At 39.7% G+C, this 24,945-nt stretch overlaps 2 long non-coding RNA genes across 2 annotated transcripts; one reads left to right on the forward strand and one right to left on the reverse strand.

The window, feature by feature from the left end:
- The first annotated feature begins 21,060 nt into the window (after positions 1–21,060).
- LOC148365919 (uncharacterized) lies at positions 21,061–22,237 on the forward strand. The gene is made up of 2 exons (XR_015850524.1): positions 21,061–21,443; positions 21,858–22,237. It is a non-coding gene; the product is annotated as an uncharacterized LOC148365919 (long non-coding RNA).
- Positions 22,238–22,320: 83 nt separating this feature from the next.
- Positions 22,321–23,795, reverse strand: LOC148365920 (uncharacterized). The gene is made up of 2 exons (XR_015850525.1): positions 23,550–23,795; positions 22,321–22,785 (listed from the first exon to the last, which is right to left on the reverse strand). It is a non-coding gene; the product is annotated as an uncharacterized LOC148365920 (long non-coding RNA).
- Between the last annotated feature and the right edge of the window lie 1,150 nt (positions 23,796–24,945).

Raw genomic sequence — 24,945 nt, forward strand, 5'->3', positions numbered from 1 at the left:
AAATTGGGGAGTAACAGACATGGAACGGCAAAAATGATGTTGGCAAGCTGTTTGGATTTATTTTCATTTTGTTTCTGTCGCATTTTATGTTAGTTTTGCCGGAGATCAAAGAGATCAAAGCCAGGAGAGAAAGATTACCACGTGTTGTGAGTCATAATTTTATTCATATTTAGTTTATTTTGTCTTTTATTAGCATTTTTGGTTTTGGAGTAATCCAAAAGTAATTGAAAGTAATCCAGTTAAAGTAACCCTACCCAACCCTGTTGATATCTTATTCTTATATACTAATAATAACATATCATTCTATTTATTGCAAACAAAACAGTTAAGTATTGAACTATTGATTGAAAAAGTCAAGCTGTAGTCTTTCCAACAGAAGATCTGCCAAAGCTGACTGTAATAGTCACAAATAAAGACACTCATAAAAATAGTTTGATTTTGAAGTAGTTTGTCTTTTAGCATTGAAAGAAAATAATAAAACAAAAAGTGATTGGTATCAGTCTGCAGGAGCAGGATTTTATTGTTCATTGACATCAGTGGGAAAACAGATGTTAACGTGCATCCCTAGCTATTAGTAATACAGAGCTACCAAATACGGAGACTCTTCTGTAGTGTCACGAGACGGAGTGGAGTGGAAGGAGTGATCGGACCAGAACGGAGGCAGGAGGCAGGAAGGGAGAACTCAATTGCGTGACGATCCATAAGTTTTATTTAACAAAATAAAAGTTGTCCAAAAGTCAGGGACAAGACAAATAAAAACATTCTTACAATCAGAACAGAACGGTACAGAGTTCCTCCGGCACGAACTCAACAGGACAGGGCATAACAGACGGAAAATGTTTTAAAAAACTAAAACAGGACAAGGCATAGCAGACCGGGGAATGTGTAATGAGCCAGCGCCCGCCAAACCCACAACCCAGCCTTAAGTAGCAGACCAGCAATCAGCTGATCTGCTTCAGCTTGAGTTCGGGGGCCCGGCAGACTGGTCGCCATGGCGACCGTGACATGTAGTTTACTATGACAGTTTATAGGAAATTACTAAATAAGCATTTTCTGAATTTGTACAATACATTTATTTGATCGCTACTTTGTTTGCATTTTCTTTAAGCGATAAGATTGTGTAAGAAGAACTTTAACAAAAAAGTGCCCCCTTAAATGCTACAATGATTTATTTTATTTTTTTTGCAAATCTGAAATGTCTCCCTATCCATTCTGAAATATAACTTTTAATATTTGGTCCCTTTGGTTATTGGGGACTTGGGAATTAAACCAGCCTTTTGTGAAAGTATCACATTTCCTCATGACCAGTTCACTTAAGAGTGTCACCACCTGAACGGAATCTAGACGTTTACCACAAGTTCTATTGAAAAAAAGCGGAAGGGCTGCGCCCACGATCCTGTGTTCGCTGTACGCGGGAAGCATGTCACTCTCGCACTCTGATTCTGATCCGAATACGGAAGTGGATCTTCCGTAGCGAGCGATGGCGGTGTCGGGGATGGAAAAATTGGTCGGTAGCCGGGACTGGAGAGCAAATACGTGGTCGGGGTAGGAAACGAGTCGTAAGCCAGGACGGGAGAGTATACGTAGTCGGGATCAGAAATAGGTCTCAAGCCGGGACGGGGGAGCGGACGTTGTTGGGATCAGAACAGGTCGTAGCCGGAGACAAACAGGAGCAAAAACGGGAAAGGCGGGAGTCAGGGTCAAAAAAGGCTTGCCTTGTATCAACAGAAGTTCGCAGACGGACTGACAACAGGAGAGTGACAGGAATGGGTTTGAATAGGGACAGGGAGCCAATCAGAGCCCGCAGCAGTTGGCGCCAGATGAGCTGGCATAGGTGATTCACATCGGTAATGATGACAAAGATGAGAGTGGGTAATATTTGACCATTGGATCAAAAAAGAAAAAAATATAAAAGAGGGAGAAAATTAAAAAAAGAAAGAACAAGGTAAAACTGGGGAAAAGGAGAAATGAAGAATAAGAGAAAAAAAAAGAAAAGGGGGAAATAAACAGAAAACAGAAAGAAAAATGAAGAACAGTATGGAAAAAAAGGAAAATCAAATAAAACATGAGAAAAAAATACAGACAAATTAAAAGTTAAGGGCAAAAAATAAAGGAAATATGAAAATGAGAAAAATTTGAGAACAGAAAAGTAAACAGAAAGACGAAAAATGACAGTGAACAATAGAAAAACGGCGAGAAAAAAAGAAAAAATAACAGGTTTTTTTTTTTGAGGGGTAAACTTACTACAAAATGGCAGACAAATATGTCAGCTCCCATGTGACATAAATGCAAATACATGAAAGTACCAGTATTTAAAAAAGTTCATATCGTAGATTGTGTATTTTTGCTTATGATTCAAGTCGGTGTTGTCGCTTTTTTTTTTAACTCCTATTCATTTCCCTTCACTCCTTTTTTTTATTTAATCTGTCCCTTTATCGCAAAGGTATTTTTTGTTCCCGTCCCATGTGTTCAGTTTGACCTCTATAAATGAAATTCATACCGGTACGATAGGAAAGGTGATTCGGTGAGGCCCTGTGACAGGATTGGATAATTCCTTTTTTTTCTTTAATGTCTTTTACACTCAAATGGAATGAATTGCTACATGTGCTCAAATGAGCTTCTAACTAGCAAATGTGCACGTACACGGACGCTCAACCGTGCTCTCGGAATCCGACCCATAATTCACTTCTGCCAGACACTCATCAGGCTATTCATTACGACCTTATTGGAGACGGGTATTTCCCTTCCCTTGAGGAAACGGGATTCTGAACAGGAAATGTGGCACAACAGGCAATCTTTCTATGTATGTTCCTATAAATATTTGGTATTAATTAGGTAAAACAGGCTTGTCGAATATACGGCCCTCAAGCCAGATCTTGCCCATCGGATGATTTATCCAGGTTTCTAAAATCCCTTCCTACCCATTGAGAGGCCATACTGAGGCCCAGTGTGCATGCCCACCACAACACTGATAGCAATTTCCCAGGAAATATGTGTTTGGTCCTATCTATCATGTGTGCCTTTGAAAGCATTGAAACACTCAGTTGAAAGCAGTGACTACTTGTGATTTTAGTTTTTTTTAAGTTTTATTTAACTCTTTGACTACTATGAAATACTGTTTTCTGATTTTGCTGTTTTCCTACAGGAGCCTTCTAGCAAGTTCTCTGTTGACTACGCAGTGTATGTAGATAGATAGATAGATAGATAGATAGATAGATAGATAGATAGATAGATAGATAGATAGATAGATAGATAGATAGATAGATAGATAGATAGATAGATAGATAGATAGATAGACAGACAGACAGACAGACAGACAGACAGACAGACAGACAGAAAGACGGACGGACGGACGGACAGACAGACAGACAGACAGACAGACAGACAGACAGACAGACAGACAGACGGATAGATAGATAGATAGATAGATAGATAGATAGATAGATAGATAGATAGATAGATAGATAGATAGATAGATAGATAGATAGATAGATAGATAGATAGATAGATAGATAGATAGATAGATAGATAGATAGATAGATAGATAGATAGATAGATAGATAGATAGATAGATAGATAGATAGATAGATAGATAGATAGATAGATAGATAGATAGATAGATAGATAGATAGATAGATAGATAGAAAGATAGTGTGTAGTGGATGTGATGAATTGTCCATGATTGACCGCAGTTTTTTCAGTGCCCCTCTCTCAGCTACAATTGTCAGGCTGTCCAGCTCTGTGCCCACAACAGAGCCCGATTTCCTCACCAGTTTATTAAGACGAGAGGCATCCTTCTTGTTAGCGCTGCCTCCCCAACACGCTGCCGCATAGAAGAGGGCGCTTGCCACAACAGTCTCATTGAACATTTGCAGGAGCTTTTTGCAGATGTTGAAGGATGCCAGCCTTCTGAGGAAGTACAGTCGGCTTTGTCCTTTCCTGCATAGAGCTTCTGTGTTGGCAGTCCAGTTCAGTTATATCCAGTTCATTATGCATGCCATCCTTTGTTTTATATCGTCCGTAAAAGTTGTTTTCAATATTTCTTAATTTCATCGTGGCTGGTATAAGTTGATTATAGAAAAAAACAAATGGCTGTCAAAACAGCCAACAGTAAAACGTCTCGACAGTGTAGGACGTTTCGACAGAACACCGGCCCGGCATGGATTTCTGAGTATGTCAAAAAAAAGAAGCGAGTCTTCCTGGGATGTCCAGCAAAAGTTATTACCTTTTTAGATAAATGCAAAGCAAATGCTTCCTCAAGCCGCTAAAAGGCAGAAGTTGTATAGCGTGGTGAGTTGGTTCAGGAGTAAAATTGCATTCACTCAACTGTTAAAACAAACCAGTTAACACGTTCAATGCCCAAAATGAAAATGTTTTTTTTCCAATGTTTTTGAACAAATACGTTGCATTTAGAAAATATTCCTTGTCATTCATGATTAGAATATGTAGGTAGGTTACTAATGTCAAATAATCATATTATCGAAAAACACAGCTTAAAATTCACAGTTGACATTATTTTACTGATCCGACCCGCTTGAGAACAGCGAGTCTGGATCCAGCCCTAGAGCCTACCTGAGTTTGACATCCCTAAGTGAAAGGTGTGTATGATCTAGCACCTTCGAGTGGTAAAAAACCCAAGTCGTGTTTGAATTATAAGTTAAGAATAAACTTAAATAAACGAGCATTTTTGCTATTGCCATTGGTCAACGTCATATTAAATGCTCGTCTGCTATTGGTTTGCGACCTGGTGTAATTAGGATACCCATTTGATATTGGCAGAATTTCCAAAATTCGCCTTTTCTATCTTTTTTTAGTCTACTATCTCTGAAACAATTTGTTTAGCTATGGGATGCAAGACTTGCAGTGATGCTAAAGGGAGAAGCAAAAACATGATAACTGTAGAAAAAAGCTCGTGATTATTATGTAATACGAAGCCAAGGAATGTAGCCGTAATCATGCAATGACATGCAAGAATACATACTATACACTCTCGTATAAACTCGCATGTCTTTTTTAATTTTTGTAGTTCAACACAAGTGCATTTTTTTTACATGTCATCAGCTTCACTTAGTGGGAGTTGACATAATCGTCAACCAAACCTCGCAAAAAGCAGGGCTGAAAAAAATATTGAAGAAAAATGATGTAGTTTTGTCTTTTTGATTCTCCCTAGCTTGTATTCTTGATGTGTGTTTTAGCACTCGTTTTCGGTTGCATAATACAACACAGTGACATCTAATGGTAAAAAAAATACACACTGCCCTGTCCCTTTAATATAAAGGAATTGAAATCATATATTTTACAATTGCTAGTATTATACCACATACACAAACGTATTAACTGTGGACTACTTATGAAGGACCAACACAGATCATGAAAATATATCCCTTACTTCACAGTCACAGATTTAGATTAGGCATTATATTCAACATTCTAATTGGCTAAATCGTATCCCCTTATATTATTACAGTACCTATTTGAAAAATAAAAAGATAAATAAAAAAAGAAACATTTCTTTTCCAGTGCTTTAATTTGTCAAACAAATGTTTGATCCCGTCAAAAGGGTTTACTCTTTGATTTAAATGAATAATAGATTATTTAATTGTGGCTTCAGTGCATCATGGGTAGAAAACTATTACAAGATTAACTATTCCTTTTCGCATATTGCTGCAAAGCACCAGTTTTGGGGGCGGCACTTTTTTGAGCCATTACTATATTTATGCATTAAATAAACTGCACTCGCGTGGCCACGTTCAGTTATCCCTAGTCCCATATTACTGCTGGGACCAGCTTTTGTCATGAGGTGTGCTGCCTAATAGGAAATGCATGTTATCGGCTGTGTTCCGTTATCCCTGGTCGACTATTGCTGAGAATAGGGACCGGCTGAGTGCATTTTTTTTTTTAACAGGCTTCTGGAGCGAGCCATTGTAGTCCTCTTAAAATGAACTCCACTGTTTTGGCCGTGTTCCATTGTCACTGGTCGACTATTGCTAAGAGTGGTGACCAAAACAGGAAATGTGTGCCTCTTTTTTTTCCCGTTCTTTGAACAGCACTTGTGCCACTACATACTATTATCCCTGGTCAATGATTGCTGCAAGTCATATTGAATTTAAATCATTTAGTTCCAGGCTTCTTCCACAGAAAATTGACTTTTAATGCCTTTAACAGCACTGAACCAAACATGGATCTTTAAGAAAATCAAATAAAACATGAGAAAAAAATACAGACAAATTAAAAGTTAAGGGCAAAAAATAAAGGAAATATGAAAATGAGAAAAATTTGAGAACAGAAAAGTAAACAGAAAGACGAAAAATGACAGTGAACAATAGAAAAACGGCGAGAAAAAAAGAAAAAATAACAGGTTTTTTTTTTTGAGGGGTAAACTTACTACAAAATGGCAGACAAATATGTCAGCTCCCATGTGACATAAATGCAAATACATGAAAGTACCAGTATTTAAAAAAGTTCATATCGTAGATTGTGTATTTTTGCTTATGATTCAAGTCGGTGTTGTTGAAATAGTTTTTTTTTTTTTTTTTTTTTTTTTTTTTCAAAACTAGGAGACCAAAAATAATACAAACCGTCTCTTTTATAAAAAGTTATTGGTAGTCAATATCCGTCTCGGTCTCCATAAGCAGGATTTGTATAAAACATTTGTATAAGTAGTTAAAAACAATTACCATGCATCCTTTGTACTTAAGTCTATAAAACTCAAGGTGTGATCAGCGTCTGGAGTACTCGCCATGATATAATCTAACATTGAAGTAGGAGGAGAAAAAAGGTGTGACGGAGAATCCCTCCCGTGACTTATTCTCCGCCCTGGAGTCCTTTTGGACTTTCTCCTCAGGGCTCCTCCACGCCCGCATAATGGATAAGAACCAGGGTGTGAAAAAAGCACCTCAAGGCTCAGCATTCAACTCTGCTCCCCACGCACACTCTTGAGCTGTGAAGACCCTTCTTTCTAACACGGGAAGCCTTGTAATAGGCTCTAATTTATAGGGAGGTGTCCAATGGAGGAGGAGAGGCTGTGGAGCCGGTCCGGGGCCCGCTTGGTAATGACTCATTAATTTCTAAGCCGTTTTGTGGCAGTTGGCTCATTACTGGCCTTCACGACAAAGATGCATGTAGGTAGGAGGTGAGCTTAAATAGTTGGGCCCCCAACACTTCTCCACAAAAGGACCATGAGAGTTCTGAATGGTACTTGGAAGAGACGCATCGGCCCCCAAAAAAGTGGCAAATGCAAATTGCCCCCGGACCGAGACTTACTCGGAGCACTGTTCTTGTTTTTTTTTTTTGTCAGAACCCGGCCTGAGAGTCTAATTAGCCGACGAGGTGTTTCTCTACTGATAGGGCTTTGTTATTGTCACAAAGAAGATGGCCGCCCAGATCTCTCGGGGAGCTTTTTTCTTTTTATCATGTGTTCAATAACAAATAACAAACTGTAGTGCATATATATATATATATATATATATATATATATATATATATATATATATATATACGGGCGGCACGGCAACTGGGTTGTTAGCGCTTAACCCTCATGGTGCAGAGGTTCAGGGTTCAAGTCCAGCTACCGCAGCCTCCCCTTGTGGAGTTTGCATGTTCTCTCCATGCCTGTGTGGGTTTTGTCAGGCACTCCGGTTTCCTCCCACATTCCAAAAACACGCATGTCAGGTTAAATGGCCGGTCTAAGGTGTGACTGAGCGAGTGAGTTGTCTGTCTCTGTGTGCCCTGCAACTGTCTGGCAACCAGTTTAGGATTTCCTCCTGCCCACTGGAGCCCATCCCAGCAATCATCGGGCAGGGGGCAGGGGACAGCCTGAACTGGTTGCCAGCCAATCGCAGGGCACACAGGGACAGACAACTCGCTCGCACATTCGCACCCAGGGACAATTTGGACCGGCCAATCCACCGGAAATGCAAGTCTTTGGAATGTGGGAGGAAACCGGAGTGCCCGGAGGAAACCCCGGAAGGACGGGGAGAACATACAAACTCCGCGCAGGAAGTCCGGTAGCTGGATTTGAACCCACACAGGAGGTTCCCAAGACCTTAGAACTGTGCCGCTCACGCGCTAACCACTGCCCCGCCGTGCTGCCTAGATAATGAATATAATAGCGTTTTTTTTTTTTTTTTCTTTTTCATTAGGTCCTTTTATCTGATCAAAATGAAAGTAAAACAAACACACACAGTTTAGATAATAAAAACATAATACCCGGAATACCGATGCAAACACACTACTTCATCCAGATGTAAAATGTTATTCATGCCTATGCTTACTTTGCAAAGCGTTGCTTATTTACACTACTGCGTATTGCACCACTACGATCCCCTGTAAGTAAAAACCCAATGTAAATATCTCCTGCTTTTACATGCCTACACTTTCTTGTGTAAATATGTTGTGCTCACATATATCTAAATTATTTTTAATCATTTTATCTTTTTTTATCTTTTATCTTATACGTATGTGTATACGTGGACCTGGAGTGCCACGTCCAATTTCGTTGTTACAATATGTTCAACTTATTTTGTAACAATGATAAAAAAAGTAGATCCTATTCTATTCTATTCTATTCTAATCATATGTACGTATACTAATTTAACGAGTGTCAATCCAATAATATACTAAATTAAATCAATCAATAAATAAGGGATGTTCAATGACGACCAATTCCATCAAAACCGATGACTCCTGAGTAGTCACAGATATCAAGTACTTATCCCACTAATATAAAAATCAATCCGCATGAAAACCGACTTAATTAAAAAAATGCTAAGGATACACAAAATAAGGCCACTGGAAATTGAGAATGCGTTCCAGAAGTATTATCGTGATGTATACTCACAACCACTCTCTGTGGACAAAGAAAGTATGTCAATATTTTAAGAAAGCCTTAACCTGACAAGCATTGGTTTCCAACAGAACGCAATATTGACAGCAAAAATCTCTATAGAAGAAATACCGAAGGCTATCAAGCGAGCAAAATCTCCAGGAGTGGATGCTTTGTAATTCCTGGGGAATTATTTAACTACATGCTTAGATCTGGAAAGATTCCGCCTTCGTGGAAGGAAACAACTATTACCATTATCACAAAGCAAGGAAAAGACAAAGAATATTGCCAGTTCATTTTTTTTGCAACTTGGTCTTCTGGTTTCTTGACATCAGGCTGTACTTTCTTCTTTTGCTTAAAGTTCCTGACATTACTTTGAACTTGTTAGAATTGAAAATATCCACTTATTGTAAAAGCTGATATACTTCATGTAGAACAGGTCTACAGTATCCTCAATGTTTTCTGATTGATTAATAGTATTCAGCAAATACGGCTTCAGTGTGTGCTTTGCAAGTGATGTCTGGCAACACCGAGTGGATATATTTGAAACTGTCAAGTCATTGTTTGACACTTTTCTCTTGTGTTTCTCTCGGAATTGTCTTGCGGGTTACATTTGATGATTTGGTCCATGGTCTGAACATGTTTGGAGGCTTAAACACAGCCCGAATTTGGTCATAATCATGCCTGAAACGGACCTGACCACATTTAGCCTAAAAGGCAACATCTACAAGCCCTCAGTTGATGGGTGGAACATGCCCAAGATTATTTTCTTTCAAATTGAATGCTTCACTCGAATCCGCCCATTTCGCTCCATTTACGGCAAGTGTCAAAGGCCCCCCAGCCCTCAATCGACACATCACACGCGAGAGTGAATTGGGGGTGGAGGGCTGGGGGCTCAGTGAGAGAATATGGCCCCGGCCCCTGATCCATAACAGTCATCGCCCGTTACATACATTTCCGAATTCATCCAGGCTATGAAGATAATCGAGCTAGTCGACAGTTTCCCCCCGCAGCCCAATGGATTTATGATAGCACTGTCAAGAAAATGAGGCGAAATGACACAGTAGCTGACTTTAGCTGCAAATAATGTGATAGGCTGCCGGGCGGTGCCGCAGCAGCTGCTGTCATTGCAGGTAATAGGCTATAAAGAAGCCTGATAGCAATACCTGTCATTTCTTAATGGCTGACTTCACTGAAGAGCTTTTGTGGCCTTTAACATGAAGATAATAGAAGATACAACAAATTTTACAGCTTTTGAGTTGCATCCATAATTTATCACTGGAGAGCCTCGCGCACTAGCAACATAACAAGGACAACATGTTCCTGGAAGGTATGCTGGAGGGAGCGTTTAGCGTGAGATGCAGACAGTTGTAGCGCGTCTATGCTAACTATGGGAAGGTTTCATTTTGTCTCTTTTGCTGTTTTCAATTCAAAAGTCTCTTCATTATGTACTGTTGTTGTTTTGCTATTATTTGCATGATTATCTTGTCCTGTAAACTAGAGTTATAATCTACTAATCCCAAAACAGATTTGTTCTTTAAAAATTAGCAGGATATTTTAGATAAAAGCTAGGTTCTTTTATGCCAGAGTCGGCCTCAAGGATCACATATTGAAACATTGAAAGATACATTTTTTTTGCTATAGTTTGAATTGCTATCTTCTTCTTCTACTTAAAATTAGCATAGGAATCTTCCAAACCCCAAACTGTCTGAAAATTAGCAGCGTATTTTAGTTAAAACGATTTTAAAGTAAAAGCTAGCTTCTTCTATGTGTTTTCATTTAGGGTCAAATATTTAAACAATGAAGAAAATAATAAGAAGTATTTACTTTTTGTTTCTTATTATTTTTATCGTTATTTATTAAAAACTAGAATTGCGATCTTTCAAGGCCAAAATTGGCTGAAAATTAACACAAGCATATTTTAAGCTTAGAGCTAGCTTCTTCTACACCAGAGTAATACTCTACTGTCACATATTGACACATTGAATGATAAAATAGTTATATTTTGCTTTTTCTTCTATTACAAACTAGGGTCGCAAACTTTCACTACAAAAACTGCCCTATTCTTTGAAACTTAGCTTCATATTTTATGTTAAAAGCTAGCTTCTTTTACGGTAGAGTTGTAATCTAGGGTCACATATTCACACATTATTGGGACATACAAGCCCTCCACCACAATAAAGTATCAGCTCACGGAAGGATAGTGAGAGGCTCGGTCATCCGGGAGGGACTCAGTATATAGCCCCTGCTCCTGGTGCTTCGAGAAGCCAGCCGAGGTGACTTGGGCATCTGATAAGGAGGTGTTAAGGGCATGTCCCACCGGCAGGAGGCCCTGGGGACCACCCAGGACACGCTGGAGAGACTACGCCTCTAGGCTGGCCTGGGAACACCTCAGGTTCTTTTCAGATAAGTTGGATGAAGTGGCTGGGGATAGGGATTTCCCTGTTTCCCTGCTGAGGCAGCTTCTCTGACCCCAGATGAATGGATGGAAAAAGTATACTAGTGCACTGTAAGCTTACATATTAAACATTAGTAAATACAATTATACAGTAAGTAATTCTTATAAATAATATATGTGTGTATGTTGAATGGAAAATTAGATTGTATTTTCCATGGGTGGGACATGACTTCAGCTGGTACAGTGGAGTTAGTTTAAGGATGCAGAGGTGAATGAAGACATGGGGATTCAAAATGAAACCAGATTTAAATCTTCCACTTAAGATAATTGTCATGCTCTAGGACGACTGTCTTTTAATTGCCTACTTGTTCTTCATATTTGTCTTGATGATAGAATGGGGACAGCCAAATTCCTTACTAAGGGGAACAATATGTGTGCCTTAATCATTTTAGTTTATATCGATTTAATCCCATGGTTTTCATTTCCTTGCTTATCCCTATATCATTACTGCAAGTGTTGGGATCCATCGCTAAACAAATTCAAGTTTGTTACACAGGATTCTGAACTAAATGAAAAGAGAGAGGAAGGAAGCATTTCAGAAGAGACTTTAGACAATATCATATTGATACTTAAATGATGCTGTTATGCAAACCAATAACAGAGCAGTATCTTTTTTGACCTTGACCAATAACTGGCAGGAATCTTAGAGATGTCAGTCGTCATATACAAGGTCTTTACAATGGCTGAAATCTGTAGGAATTTTCCATTCTATTCTGTTATGTTCTGTTCTATTCTATTCTATTCTATTCTATTCTATTCTATTCTATTCTATTCTATTCTATTCTATTCTGTTCTGTTCTGTTCTGTTCTGTTCTGTTCTGTTCTGTTCTTCCTGCTACCTTTAGCATCACTAAAGGTCTTGGGAGCCCTTGCTCAACAAATCCAAGTTTTTTTGGAAATTAATGTAAAGAAATACATTGTGGGAGGTAGTTCCTCTATTAGCATATCGCCATTTACATGAGGCTGTGATGCAAACTAATAGCAGACCAGCACCTAAGAGGATGTCGACCAATAGCAGACAGAATTCTCAAGATGTGAATCATTTTGGGCATGCAAAAAGAAGAAAACAGTGTGCATGTAACTTTTCCATATTTCTTTCTATTTCAAGCTTCATTCCATGGCTAGCATCTTCTTACTTGTCCTTTTAGCATCACTGGAAATGTTGGGACCCAAAGCTGAGCAAATTCAAGTTTTATACACGAGATTTTGGACTGAACATGGAAAAAGGAAGGAATAATTTTGGGACGGACTTGAACCAATAGAATATGAGCCTCTTCATGATGCTGTGACGCAAATCAATAGCAGACCAGCAGTTTATATCAAGTAGCAGACAGGCATCATATAACTCATCATATGCACGAACACTGCGGAAATAGAATTTTGTTTATATTTATTTGTTGTTGATATCCAGGGTTGGGTAGGGTTACTTTAACTTGACTACTTGACTACCCCGCTTATTGTAAAAATCGACCACGGATACTGGCCCTCGGCCGCACGGGTGCTGTTACTTTTAGCCGGAAAAAATGAAAACAAAAAGAGCTGCCACCAGGGTTGGGTAGGGTTACTTTTATTTTCAATTACTTTTAGATTACTCCAATACCAAATATGCTAATAAAAGACAAACTAAACTTAATATGAATAGGCTTGGATAGTAACAGAATACATGGAACGGCAAAAATGATGTTGGCAAGCTGTTTGGATTTATTTTAATTTTGTTTCTGTCGCATTTCATGTTAGTTTTGCCGGAGATCAAAGCCAGGAGAGAAAGATTACCACGTGTTGTGAGTCATAATTTTATTCATATTTAGTTTCTTTTGTCTTTTATTAGCATATTTGGTATTGGAGTAATCCAAAAGTAATTGAAAGTAATCAAGTTAAAGTTACCCTACCCAACCCTGTTGATATCTTATAGTGGTTACTTTAACGAGGGGCCGGATTTTTTTTTATTCCACATCGTGAGGTAATAACGCCATAACCCAGGGGAATTCTGTATTATAATCGCCAAAACGGAGTCTCTTAGTCAGTAGATCCATGCTGGTTTCTTTCAGCGAGTGCAAACAAGAGCAAGCAGGCAAGTGCGAGACTGTGATTCTTTTTTCCAGGGAAGGGTGTAGGGCATAATGTCAGGGCTTGTCTGACATGTGGCCTAGTGGGCCGTCTGGCTGGCTCGCAATCTCGATGCCTGGATGGATGCCCTCCTTGCCCCCCTCGCCAGAGTGACGTGCTGAGACATTAAGACGGGCGTTTTAATTAACTGTGCCACTTTTTCCACCTGCTGCCCTCAATATGCTCCAACCCAGGCAAGCTGTCTCTCAGTGCGCCCATCTTCGCTTTTTTTTTAACTCCTATTCATTTCCCTTCACTCCTTTTTTTTATTTAATCTGTCCCTTTATCGCAAAGCTATTTTTTTGTTCCCGTCCCATGTGTTCAGTTTGACCTCTATAAATGAAATTCATACCGATACGATAGGAAAGGTGATTCGGTGAGGCCCTGTGACAGGATTGGATAATTCCTTTTTTTTCTTTAATGTCTTTTACACTCAAATGGAATGAATTGCTACATGTGCTCAAATGAGCTTCTAACTAGCAAATGTGCACGTACACGGACGCTCAACCGTGCTCTCGGAATCCGACCCATAATTCACTTCTGCCAGACACTCATCAGGCTATTCATTACGACCTTATTGGAGACGGGTATTTCCCTTCCCTTGAGGAAACGGGATTCTGAACAGGAAATGTGGCACAACAGGCAATCTTTCTATGTATGTTCCTATAAATATTTGGTATTAATTAGGTAAAGCAGGCTTGTCGAATATACGGCCCTCAAGCCAGATCTTGCCCATCGGTTTATCCAGGTTTCTAAAATCCCTTCCTACCCATTGAGAGGCCATACTGAGGCCCAGTGTTCATGCCCACCACAACGCTGAGAGCAATTTCCCAGGAAATATGCGTTTGGTCCTATCTATCATGTGTGCCTTTGAAAGCATTGAAACATTCAGTTGAAAGCAGTGACTACTAGTGATTTTAGTTTTTTTTTAGTTTTATTTAACTCTTTGACTACTACGAAATACTGTTTTCTGACATTGCTGTTTTCCTACAGTAGCCTACTAGCAAGTTCTCTGTTGACTACGCAGTGTATGTAGATAGATAGATAGATAGATAGATAGATAGATAGATAGATAGATAGATAGATAGATAGATAGATAGATAGATAGATAGATAGATAGATAGATAGATAGATAGATAGATAGATAGATAGATAGATAGATAGATAGATAGATAGATAGATAGATAGATAGATAGATAGATAGATAGATAGATAGATAGATAGATAGATAGATAGATAGATAGATAGATAGATAGATAGATAGATAGATAGATAGATAGATAGATAGATAGATAGATACTTTATTCATCCCCGCAGGGAAATTCACACCTCCAGCAGTATCCTTGTGTTGAAAAATAAAATAATAAAATAAAAGATATACAATACAAAAATACCCAATATAACGTTTTCTTCTAAAATATTAAAATAGTGCTACGGAAAATACACACAGTAATAAAAATAGGGTAATATGCAAATGTAGGGGTGGGGTTTAATGTGGGCTATTACTCCCCGGGTGGAGTTGAAGAGCCTCATTGCATGAGGAAGAAATTATCTCCTCAGTCTGTCCGTGGAACAAGACTGTGACAGCAGTTTGTCGCTGAAGCTGCTCTTTCCTTTGGAGATGATGCTGTGTAGTGGATGTGATGAATTGTCCATGATTGACCGCAGCTTTTTCAGTGCCCGTCTCTCAGCTAAAGTTGTCAGGCTGTCCAGCTCTGTGCCCACAACAGAGCCCGATTTCCTCACCAGTTTATTAAGACGAGGGGCATCCTTCTTGTTAGCGCTGCCTCCCCAACACGCTGCCGCATAGAAGAGGGCGCTTGCCACAACAGTCTCATAGAACATTTGCAGGAGCTTTTTGCAGATGTTGAAGGACGCCAGCCTTCTGAGGAAATACAGTCGGCTTTGTCCTTTCCTGCATAGAGCTTCTGTGTTGGCAGTCCAGTTCAGTTATATCCAGTTCATCATGCATGCCATCCTTTGTTTTATATCGTCCGTAAAAGTTCTGTTTTCAATATTTCTTAATTTCATCGTGGCTGGTCTAAGTTGATTATAGAAAAAACAAATGGCTGTCAAAACAGCCAACAGTAAAACGTCTCGACAGTGTAGGACGTTTCGACAGAACACCGGCCCGCCATGGATTTCTGAGTAAGTCAAAAAAAAGAAGCGAGTCTTCCTGGAATGTCTAGCAAAAGTTATTACCTTTTTAGATAAATGCAAAGCAAATGCTTCCTCAAGCCGCTAAAAGGCAGAAGTTGTATAGCGTGGTGAGTTGGTTCAGGAGTAAAATTGCATTCACTCAACAGTTAAAACAAACCGGTTAACACGTTCAATGCCCAAAATGAAAATGTTTTTTTTCCAATGTTTTTGAACAAATACGTTGCATCTAGAAAATATCCCTTGTCATTCATGATTAGAATATGTAGGTAGGTTACTAATGTCAAATAATCATATTATCAAAAAACACAGCTTAAAATTCACAGTTGACATTATTTTACTGATCCGACCCGCTTGAGAACAGCGAGTCTGGATCCAGCCCTAGAGCCTACCTGAGTTTGACATCCCTAAGTGAAAGGTGTGTATGATCTAGCACCTTCGAGTGGTAAAAAACCCAAGTCTTGTTTGAATTATAAGTTAAGAATAAACTTAAATACACGAGCATTTTTGCTATTGCCATTGGTCAACGTCATATTAAATGCTCGTCTACTATTGGTTTGCGACCTGGTGTAATTAGGATACCCATTTGATATTGGCAGAATTTCCAAAATTTGCCTTTTCTATCTTTTTTTAGTCTACTTTTTCTGAAACAATTTGCTTAGCTATGGGATGCAAGACTTGCAGTGACGCTAAAGGGAGAAGCAAAACCATGATAACTATAGAAAGAAAGCTCGTGATTATTATGTAATACGAAGCCAAGGAATGTAGCCGTAATCATGCAATGACATGCAAAAATACATACTATATACTCTCGTATAAACTCGCATGTCTTTTTTAATTTTTGTAGTTCAACACAAGTGCATTTATTTTACATATCATCAGCTTCACTTAGTAGGAGTTGACATAATCGTCAACCAAACCTCGCAAAAAGCAGGGCTGAAAAAAATATTGAAGAAAAATGATGTAGTTTTTTCTTTTTGATTCTCCCTAGCTTGTATTCTTAATGTGCGTTTTAGCACTCGTTTTCGGTTGCATAATACAACACAGTGACATCTAATGGTAAAAAAAAATACACACTACCCTGTCCCTTTAATATAAAGGAATTGAAATCATATATTTTACAATTGCTAGTATTATACCACATACACAAACTTATTAATTGTGGAATACTTATGAAGGACCAACACTGATCATGAAAATATATCCCTTGCTATTATTACACAGTCTACTTTTCAGAGTGTCATCACTTCACAGTCACATATTTGCATTAGGCATTATATTCACAGGGATGTGATTTTTCCGCTAATTCGCGGAATTCCGCTTTTTTTATCTCCAAAAATAAAATTTTAAAATTTCCGGTGTTTTAATTGGTAAAAAAAAACGATTTCGTCTCGACAGCATGCCATTTGAGTGTTTCCGTAACTGAAATGAAACGTACTTGCGATTGGTTGAAGTCTCGTGTTGACCAATAAACGCGCTTGTTATAGGAGTGTGCCATTGTTCATTTCTCACACGTTTTTGCCGGGTGTTTAAAGAAAGATGTCCGTGATCGAACGCAAAGATGCTCCGCGAGCTAAAGAAATTGATAAGATTGTAAAAAACAAGTTTCGATGGGACTGGTTGGAGAAGGAATTATCTACGAATGTTGGAAAGAAGACTGTGACGAATTTGTTCAATGACTTTATTCGGAAGATCGATCGTGCCGGGAAAGCACTTTGCATTTGGTGTCATGATACCATCGACTATGGTGGGAGAGGTTTCAAAGCTCTTGAAAGTCACGCAAAGAGCAAAAAACACGTGAAAGAACTCCAGTCAAGAACGACAAATTATTCCATCGCTGGAAGTTTCGGTGCCCAAACGAAAACTCCAAAACTTTACGGCCTCCATCCCTTATTGACATCACAATCGGAAGCGGTAATAAAGAGACGTGATCCACCCCAACAACCTGTACCAGTTGCTGATAGAGTCGTGAATTTTGAGGTAGGTGGTAAACTTTTCAAATTTATTTGACAGTTTTCCCATTTTTTCCGAAAATATTATAACGTAATAAAAATGGCCATAAATATTTAACAATTACAATAATAGATTTTCATGTGTACATTACACCAACACTTTACTGTAGGGCCTATACTTATTGTACTTTCATTTATCAAATACTTGGATACGCTGCTTTGGACTCAGAGGGGAAGGCAATTGCACTGGATCGTTGGTGGGCCCAAGTCTTTGCTGTTGGAAGATACCCAACCCTGGCCAAGATGGTGAAGGCTCTCATGAGTTGCTTCCATGGGCCGCAAGTAGAGGGGGCTTTTAGTGTCATGGGTGATGTCCTGAACCCCAAAGCATGCAGAATGGACATAGCCACATACAGTTCTATCCAGACTGTAAAATATGCCCTAAGAGCAAGAAATACCACCTCTGTCAGCCATTTTGGAAGGAAAGACATTCTGATGGATCCTGTGCAGTCCATACTGTGCCTAAATCTGAGGACATCCTCCAAAAGGTACAGGGAGGAGAAGGATGCAGAAGCAGCTATGTTGTCTGCAAAACGAACAGAACTTGCTGTGAAACAGGACACCCAAATGAGCAAGGCTGCCTCAAGAAGAACCATCAAAGCTGCACAGAAGCAGGCTAGAAAGACCCATTCCAAAGCAATGAAGTCTAGGAGGAAGTAGTGTTTGGGTCATGTGAATGGATTTAGCTGTGTCCCGACGGATCACCACCTTATCGTGGTGGGGCACTTTGCGCGTCTCCATGACCCCCAGAGCTATGTCGGCGGGAGTCTCGTACTCCTGGTAGGGTTACCCAAGCCGAACAGGTCGAAGGGTAGAGTCCAGACTAAGAGTGATCCCAAAAGCTGGTGGCGGCACGCTTTGAGGCGGTTTCCTACAGACCTGGATCCCGTTAGCCGCCTGCAGTTGTAGAAAGATGCCGGTCGTCTAGGGTCTCCCTTGCCACTGGAACCATCTTCTTTACAATTAAGATAGTGGCGTTGGGGAAATGTTTTTTAATGTGACTGATTTTGAGTTGACTTAAACTGTAATTTTATATGGGATAGTTCAATATACATTGAAAATTTATGCTGTTGTCTTGTCTATTTCTTTGTCATCTGAGTGCATTGAAAGTACTTAAAAAAACCCATGAGCTCCGGGGGGGGGCTTCGCCCCACTTTTCCCCCCACCAGGGCACTGCCCTGGTCCTACCTGGTTTCCCCCCCCCCCCCCCCCAGCTAGCAATCACCCCCCCCCCCCCCCCCGCTAATTTTCAGATAATTTCACTTTGGTCAAATCACATCCCTGTATTCAACATTCTAATTGGCTAAATCTTACCCCCTTGTCTTATTACAGTACATATTTGAAAAAAGAAAAGAAAAACAAATATGTTCTAGTACTTTTATTTGTCAAACAAATGTTTGATCCCGTCAAAAGGGTTTATTCTTTGAGTTAAGTGAACTATAAATTATTTAATTGTGGCTTCAGTGCATCACGGGTAGAAAACTATTACCCGATTAACTCTTCCTTTTCGCATTTTGCGGCAGGCCACACTTTTTTTAGGCCACCACTTTTTTGGGCGATTACTATAGTTCTACCTAAAATGAACTGCACTTGAGAGGCCGCCAACTTTTGTCTTGAGGTGTGCTGTCTAATAGGAAATGGATGGTATCGGCTGTGTTCCGTTATCCCTGGTTAACTATTGTTGAGAAAACGGACCCGCTAAGTGCATTTGTTTTGCTTTTTTGATACAGGCTTCTGGAACGAACCATTGTATTCCTCCTAAAATTAACTCCACTGTTTTGGCAGTGTTCCATTGTCACTGGTCGACTATTGCTAAGAGTGGTGGCCTAAACAGGAGATTTGTGCCTGTTTTTTTTCCCTTTCTTAGAACAGCACTTGTGCCACTACATACTATTATCCCTGGTCAATGATTGCTGCAAGTCATATTGAATTTAAATCATTCAGTTCCAGGCTTCTTCCACAGAAAATTGACTTTTAATGCCTTTAACAGCACTGAACCAAACACGGATCTTTAAGAATTATAGCTGTCATTGGCTGTGAAATAATTTACCCTCCTGTTGTCTTCAGGTCAAAATGACACACCACTGTGTTGTTAAAACCCAGAAACAATCCCATTAATCGCAATGTAGTTTATTTAATTTTAAATATTGGGTTTTTTTTTAGATTGGTCGCAATAGTAGAAAAAAAAAGGTTGCATTTATTCACATATCCATGTAACCTGAGTAAAATATACAAAGACGGTCCCAAAATGAGGACAACATGAGCCTTGGTTAAACGCAAAAACTTTTTGGGTTGAAGCTTACTAAAGGAAAGCCCATTGTTAGAATGAAATGTAAAAGATTGCTGGGCAATCATCAAAAATAAAATATAAAAACAGGGGGGAGAGGAATGAAGCATGTGGGGGAAGGGGCGGGTCTACACGAGTAGACGAAAAGGAAATAAACAATTTCCCCATCGTAATGGTCTCAATCCTTCAGTAGCCACTTGCTTAAAACACATCAGTCTCTTAAAACTTCCATTAGGATGTTTGACTCCAAAGACGAAGAGCAAGGTGGGGGCGAGGAAAAAGCAAAAGCTAAAAGGAGAGATGAAAGAAGAAAACGAGGGAGTATTCATCCAGAAACGGGCCTGATATTTAATGATCCTTGTACGGGGGGGAAAGGGGAGCCAGCTTGTTCTCCTCCAGCAAATAGCGATCCCTTAACTTAATTTCCTGCTCAATTGCTGTTCTATAGTGCATAGTACAGCGATACAGGCTGGTAATATAAAAAACAGATTGCATGTGCAGCCGAGTGGATAAGACGAAGGCTGGTGCTACAGGAGAGCCGACGTCTCCTGGGGGGTCTTGTCGGTGGGCTTCACAAAACCAACAAAGCCCATCTTTTCCTTGCGACTGGCGGCAGCTGGCAGGTAGATCTTCAAGCCGAAGGGATGGGGATGGGGGAAGTCTTGAGAGGGAGTCATACATTTTGGAGTGAAAAAAGTTCCATATCCCCGTTTCACTTACGAGTCCGATCTTGGTAGAATAAATGTCGGTCTGCGCCAGGGGGGCACTTTTGGCTTAAGATCCTTCTGGGATAAAATAAATAAATCTTAATTTGTATTCACTAATCACAAAACATATTGATAAATGAATTGCACAGGCCAAAATTATAACATCCTCTGTCCTGAAACCTAGTTGTGGGCAAGGAAGAACTCAAAAACCCATCGACGGCACGTACAGATGCAATGGATCTTGGCCCTCCATTCCAGTGCATTTTCTTGTACCTAGTATGTCTGCCTGTGGACTGTATCTATGCATACATTGGCATTATGGCAATACAACCGACATGAGCGTTTGGACAACGGCTACTGACATTGATACAAAATCCTAAACAAATTGGCAAGACCACCAAGTGCTCGGTGGATTGTTATCGGGCCCTTGCATAAACAAAGGCAGCATCCAGAGAGGACGAAACAGCCGGGCCGGCTACAGGTTTAGGCCACCCCTGCTGAGTCTATGGCCCAATCCCATTTCTCTCACTCGGCCCCGAGAACCCTCCAGTGAGGTCCCTCGATAGAGGAGTGCCCTCATCGAGTGGAGTGCAAAGTGGAAAAGGTTTGGACAAGACTTGCAAGGTTCCACCCCTGTCCAGGAGATGGCGGTAATATTAATTGGCTGTAGACCTTAGTGACGTATAGGCCTACGTCACATGTAAACAACTCGAGTCTCAACGTAGTGTGTCAGTTGGAGAGTTCGTGCAACGTTAAAAATGCCCGCTACAGCTGTGTTATTACCGATTGCCTGAAAGCTCATCATCTTTTCCGTGTCTCCAATCAACGGAGGAGAAATGTGCTATACTGAAGACAGCTTTGGCGCTATGTAGTGCTGATTCATCTTTACAAGGTACGTACACTCATTAAAAAAAATGACCCGTTCGGTCAAATACAGTAAGAGTTAACATACAATGCACGTTCACATAATACCCTATGTTTGTGTAGACATAAATGGCAATCTACTTATTAGTATCTTAATGCCATTTTATGACATATAGTAGGGGTTTTGAATGTGTGACATGACGAAAAGTAAACAAACACAAGAACAGTCCACCTGACCCTTAAGCTGACATAATATCGTCACCGAACTTCCCTGTACGACCCAAAAACCTTAGTTCATAAGGAATTTAATTCAAAAGAGTTGTCATTGGATATAAAAAAGGTCATTTCAACATTTTTTCATGATGCTTACATCACAGTTAAAGCGGTCTTTTTCTTTTCTATGCCCACTTTTATGTCTAAATTGTTATCTATTGTGTTCCAGAGTGGCTGTCCCATAAGCGTGGACAGGTTGGACAGGAATGTTCCCATCCTGTGCTTATGGTTGGATGTGGAGTCAGAACTCATTCAGGACTTAAGGTTGAGCAAGAAGGTTAGGTTATGTGGGCCCTGCATGAGCTGCTAAAGAGGGAACAGGGCCGTGGCTGGAGGTCCTGATCTACGTGTACTGGCTGGCCCACGCTCTGTCCTACCGTGTGGTGTCACGGGTCTTCAGGGTTCCCAGGTCCACCGTACAAAGAATTGTCCACAGTTAATATGGAATAAATTGCCCAAAAGCCATATTTAGGCTCTTTAAGTCAGACCCACATTTGCATTATGTGCTTTTCTGCATTACTATTCAATAAACATCTTCATTTTGAGTAACACCTTGGTGGTTTATTTCATAATGATGTGAGATACTGTGTGTGAACTATGTGACTGTTGGAAAGAAAACAACTACAAATCACTCCAGCTTAAATAATAGTTTACTTTCAGAAAAACAAACTCACATTGGGCCAAAATACATAATAGTAAATAATGTGTCACAAATTTTAACAAAAATATACCAATACTTCCATGAAGCTGGAAAACACAAACTGGAACTTCATTGAGTTCTTAATAAAAAAAACAATATTATCCTTTTATAAAACAAAGGGAAACATTGCAGAGATGTCACTGTTCTGGAAATTTGTCCACGAGCTTCCCAAAAAGGACGGGAACCGCTCAGTTTTGGCCACAGTTTCTTCGAGCCTTTTCCTCACTCCGGCAGACTCCGCTTTCAAAAAGTCAAGGAGTGTATCGTGCTTCCTTTTTTTTCTGGGTGATTTGGGGTTTGGCGCCGGATTAGAAGGTGCCAACGACGTGCCCGGTGGTGTGGATGGCGTGGTAGCTGTGATGGTGACCAGCTCTTCCACGGGACGTTCTACAGTGGCCTTTAGGTTGGGTGGAAAAAACAAGAATTACTTAATGCTGATGTATTGTACAAAAACAACTGAGTATAGGATGCTCAGCAAGTTGATGTGAGACAGGAAATTATAGGATGTGTTCTGGATAATTATTTGATAGTGAATAGATACACAAAATTGACATGTTATTCTTATGGCTGTATGAGCCTTCTATTGGCCAGCATCACATATGCTTTAGAATTGTCTCCACATTTGGACAACATTTTGAGAAGGTAATTAGTTTACTTAATATGTGTTTACAGAGAAGGCAGTGGACTATGTGATAGTAGTTTGTTTCAACTGTATTTCCACGTGAAATTCGGAGACATTACTCATAATGCATGATGAAAACTAATGCATTCTGATCTCACATGAAAGAATCATATTGTAAATAAAACACGACACCCGAAATTGTGTGCAGTAAACAAGCGCTTATGTTCAGAACGGTATTCTGACTATGCTCCTTTAGCGACTGGCCATGTACAGTAGATGTAAAAGGACGACTCGTTTAAGATAAAAACAGGGATGGGCTGAACCGTGATTTTCTGCCCAGTTATCCTACTTTAAAGTTTGTAGCGTGAAGATTTTTTTTTGCCAGCTCCCTTGGTAGATTAGTGCACTTCGTAAAGTAGCGATTTTGCAATGTTCGTGTTTTAACGCGAAAATACGATTTTCTATTGCATTTACGTCTAACTAAGATATCTCAATACATTTTGTTGCAAATACATGCGTGGTTGTGGAAAACTACTTACATTTGTGCGGTTCCTTTCCGGGCATGTTTGTTGATATTGAGAATTCGCAAAGCCTTCTGGGTAGTCACTTCGCCGCCAAGTGAGGTCGAGAGCCCCCTCGGTCTTGAAGTGGCTACGACATGGTTTGAGGGCACTTCTGCCTCGGTCTTGAGAGTATCGGGACACACCCCATTTTCACGTGAACGCGCAAACCGAGTGACTAGGGCACATAGCGAGTGAAAGTGCGAAGAATGGGACTCAGCCTATATCTCACCAACACCCGATACATTACCCATTAAATGGATGACCTTGAGCTATAACTCATGAGAAACCGCTACATTCGTGACTGTTGTATTTTACTCATCACAGAGACCTTGCTCACTCTGAGGATTGCTACATAGCCCTGAAAGGAGAAACCCTCCAGCTTTGTCATATAGTGCTATTGTATGAAGACAATAAATACCAATGATTTTTTTCATTGATTCATTTATTCATTTAAAAGAAAAATAAGAAACCCTGAGAAGGGCCCACACAAGAATTAATCCCCTTTCACACTGCAGATGTGTAGGCTGCAATAATTGTTGCATTGGGTAGCAATACACACAACAATGTCTCTATCAACAATAAACATAGGTAATACCTACAATTGTTTAAGGAAACAATAAAGCTTCTTATTTCAGCCAGTTCATCAAAGCAGATGATGACATGTCTAAGCTTCAGGTTCTTGTGCTTGTCCGCTGACTCATCCAGGTTTGTCCTTCTCCCTCACTCCGCCATCAGCCAGGCAGATGGAAAGGACAGGAGAAAAAAAAGTATGATGACGGCATCAATCGTATGCTACAGGATAGATGTATGTCTTAAGTCTAGATTTAAACATGTCTACGGAGGTTGGAGATCAAATTTCAGTGACCGGCGCATTCAACAGCACTGTGGCCTGAATGGAAAACACTCTCAAGCCTGCAGATTTCTTCTTGGCTCTTGGAGTCACAAGTAGACCAGCCTTTCCCAAACAGAGACCCGACCATGGGGCATGACTAAATCAGAACGATAAGAGGGCATGTTAGTATTTCAGTAAAATAACCTTGGAGTTGCATTTTCTTAAAAGCAATTGAGCAATTAAAAAACAAACTGTTCGATAACACCACCGGTAAAACAATTGCGATTGCTAATCCACAAAATGATAGCCTAAAGAAGTTTACATTTTGCATTTTACCAGAAAAAAACAAGAAAAGGGATGTCATACTCAATTCAATTTGTGTTGTATTCAACTCACGTTTCTATGATGAAATATTTCAATTTTTTTATCATGTTTTTCCTGCTCTTTTCTGAAAATGCAAAATTTGAAAATACATGTTATAACTTGAATTATGAAACAATGGGATATTTGTGTTAAAAGCCAATCAAATGTTTTTGTTAT

This window comes from Urocampus carinirostris, chromosome 5, assembly GCF_059441175.1.
Source record: "Urocampus carinirostris isolate Australia breed hairy pipefish chromosome 5, RoL_Ucar_1.0, whole genome shotgun sequence".
In the NCBI taxonomy this organism is placed as follows: domain Eukaryota; kingdom Metazoa; phylum Chordata; class Actinopteri; order Syngnathiformes; family Syngnathidae; genus Urocampus; species Urocampus carinirostris.